Consider the following 3,652-nt stretch of genomic DNA (forward strand, 5'->3'; position numbering starts at 1 on the left):
ATCTCCCGCACAAGTATTTCATAATAGATTTACAGCGCACTTTTCTCGGCATCAGTTGCGTCGTCCTTGGCGTTAGCTGGCGGCGTATGTAAGAGCTCTGGGTCGCGATCGCAGCAACTACCTAAACGCGGCGGTGTCGCCGTGAACAAGCGAGTCACTGATTGCTTGGCCCAATTATTTGTTTTACACACAACTTTTTTGGTATTTTGCATCAAATCCACAAGGAGCGGGCGAGACGGTGGCCACAGCAACAACAAAAAAAAAAAAAAAAAAAAAACACGCTTCCTCACACGCACGGGAAATGGGTTGTAACAGACGACAACACAATTCGCCATGCTACAAGTGACGTCACTCGTAGGTGGCGCCCCGGTATGTCCTCGAGGCCAATAAACTACGACCTTGGTGCAGATTCTCTAATCTCCTAATTAGTCCTCATTTCTCGTTGCGAAGTATAACTAATCTTTTCTTCTCATTCCACTTGTGGAATCTATGCTCAAAGATGCAAAGATCCATCTGTACAAAGGTGCATTGAGGTTTTTTCAAAGAAAAAAAGTTTTGATCAGCTTTTTCACCCTCAAGAAAAGTACTTGAACTTTTAAGCTCAAACGTCATTAAATAACGCATTAAACAAACACAGTTACGTCAAATGATTCATTGATACGCACAGAATTCAAAAAAAGCAAAACAGGTTTCTTTTCTTTTGTACGGACACAATGCATTCTTTGCTGTTTCGGCTGAAACAAAAACTTGCGTAGTAGTTGAATGGAAAATTGCTCTTGCCCACCTGTGTACCAGACATGTAGAGACAATTTGTATCTATATGTCCGGGAACTTCTACTTGCCTAAAAGTGCAACACTTCCTATTAGTACAGGGCCAAGAGGGGCTTAGCTTGGCGTTGCGCCGAACCTTGGCATACCTTGCTATTGCCAACTATGACCCATGCCATTCCACTATGAAAGAATACCTTGTTGCTAACGCAATATAAATGATGGAATGCACCAGTAGTTTTATAATCAAAGATTTGCTAATGTTGTCGAAAGGTTTCAAAGTTGCTGCTGAGAATTACTAATCACGTGACTCGCCATGCCGAGATTTGCGAACTAGAGCGTGCAGTAGGCGCCATCGCTGCTTCCGCTACGGCCCGCTTGGCACATGCACGCTCCTCACCTGAGTATCATCTGTCCATATGATTATCGGGGTTCAGGTGACCTTGCCCATGAATGAGTTCGAGGCGGGCCATCTTTCCTCGGAGCATTGCTCGGATGGAAGAGGCTTTGAGCCGTAATCCGGAAGCGGTTTTCACCGCCCCGCGGATATCGCTCACTAGGATGCTTCACCGGAGAGGTTCCGGAATTCCAAGCACTCGAAGATACTGTCGGAGACTGAGGAAGAGCGACCAGCTTGACTCGGAAAATGCCGTTCTCTTTATCACGACTTTACGGGGAGGCAGCTTTACACGATTAGTATGATATTTCCAGTTTTTCTAAGGTTAACCAAGTGAATCTAAGCCTTCATCAGGCGTAATGAACGTCTAACTTTGCCTAACAAGATTTAAGCAAGATAAGCCATAGCTTCATTTTGAAAGCTCACACAAACGCAGCAGCTTTGGTTTTGAATTTCCAGCAGCACGGCAAAAAGGAATGTTAATGTCTTTTCAAATGATGAAGATAAACCTTGTGACTGTATTTTCTTAGGCACACAATGTCAGCAGCCCCAATCGAACTTGCCTCTGTTATGGCAAAAGTTTAATTTAGCACATAACCCTTGTCGCTAATTTAGAACAAGCATCCAAGGTTTCCCCGGCCGTTTGAATTACCACCAATTCTAAATTTTAAGGACTTAAAGTTAGTTGTGGCTACATAAAAAAACCGTTAAAAAGACTGGCATAGACATAATTATTTTCAAGAAACGTAATCAATGTGGAGTGTCTTACAGTTTTTTTCTAGGTCTTTCTCTTACGACGGACGAGGTCTCTAAAAAAATTTATCGACTAATTGATTTTCACGGTCCGAAAAGTTTCACTTATGTCTGCCTGTAACAAACATACGCTCTAATATTGACACTTTATATAGAGATAACGTATGTTGTTTAATTTAAAACATTCCCAGACTGATAAATGAATGGTATCCAATAAATTGAAAAAGAAATGATCATCGTAAAATATTATTTCATTGCCGGTGTTGACAAATGGTTGTACTGGTGGCACAGTTCTTATCATTAGGCCTGTGGGTTTAAATAAGCCCTGGAGGTCGAGGGTTTTTTTTATTTCAGTTTCAGTTCTTTCGCTTCAACTGCGTCAATTGAAAGATCCACTTTTGTATCACAAAGGTAATTGTATTTTTGCTTGATTTACGTATGCAATACCAGCCATTCTTCTTCGTATACTTATTTACACTTAGGTATAGCTAAACTGTTTTTACATATCATGCCTTGCAATGAATCACAAACTTTATATTTACTACAATGAAGAAATAATCTTTTAAATCTTCGCCAACTAAGACTAAATGTTCTCCAAGTAAACAGGCCAATACTCTTTTTTTTTGTTCTACGGCCACAAACTTTCAAAACGTTAGCTGTTATAACACTGTTACAGCACTCCGTAGAACAATGTAAACGTCTAATTGAAGATACGACGCTTCGCGTTTATAAAAGCACTGCAAGTAAATAAATCCCGATGAAACATATATGACAACACATATTTTACAAAGCGTTTGATGTCGCTGCAGCTCTATCGATCTACGAAATATGCTTTGAACCAGACCCACAAAGAACAAGCAAGTACCATATCTTACGCAAATTATTGGGCTGATGTAATACAGGAGAAGAATTACACGAGTGGCCATGTTGAGGCCTGGGACTTGGCTCAGTCAGCTTCAACCACTACCCCGCACACCAGCAGTCCTACTGAATAATCAGTACGTGTCCCTAAACTTTGCTTAGCAACAAACGTGCCATTTTAATTACTTTAGGGGCACGTCGCTTCATGTAGAACAAAAAACCTTTCTTACAGAACTGCCTATGTGGATTTTCACCAAACTGTTGATTTTCTTTATTTCCCTTGTGCACAGAAATTGGACGAAAAAGTTTCTATAAAATGTACTTTGACTCTAAAGGGCGCTCAAGCCATTTCAACCGTTTTATCACAAAGAGTATTTTTGTAGGCTTTCATAACTTTATATACCAAAAAATTGAGTGTCCCGAATAAATGCACTGCCTTGGACACGAAAAGCTATTTAGTCACGGTATTGAATGTTCTTCAGCCCAAAAAAGAAACAAAATGTACAATTGCGTTGTTGACTTTACAGTATTTTACGTCTTTTACAGGGATTGGCCTAATTTTGAAGAAAGAAATAGCAGATGCCCAAAATTTATTTACCTCATCCCGCCACGTATGAAATGGTGAACTAACATATTTTAGAAAAACAAACAAAAATCCGTTTTATAGGCTATATTTCTCTTTGTAAATAATAGGCGATGCTGAGATTAAAATAAAAATAAATAGGGTTTCAATTGTTTCCTTCTTGCGTCTATGGTTACGTATAGGAAAAGCACGTTATTACTTGGTGTTTCTCCCAAGATAGTGTTACATGGAAGCGGAAGGATTGAGACGAAGGATTGGTAGGAATGATGAGCCGCGTGTTCACAGTATGT

The sequence above is a fragment of the Haemaphysalis longicornis genome, unplaced genomic scaffold (genome assembly GCF_048455015.1).
Source record: "Haemaphysalis longicornis isolate Haplotype H1 unplaced genomic scaffold, Haemaphysalis longicornis Haplotype H1 scaffold_11, whole genome shotgun sequence".
NCBI lineage: Eukaryota > Metazoa > Arthropoda > Arachnida > Ixodida > Ixodidae > Haemaphysalis > Haemaphysalis longicornis.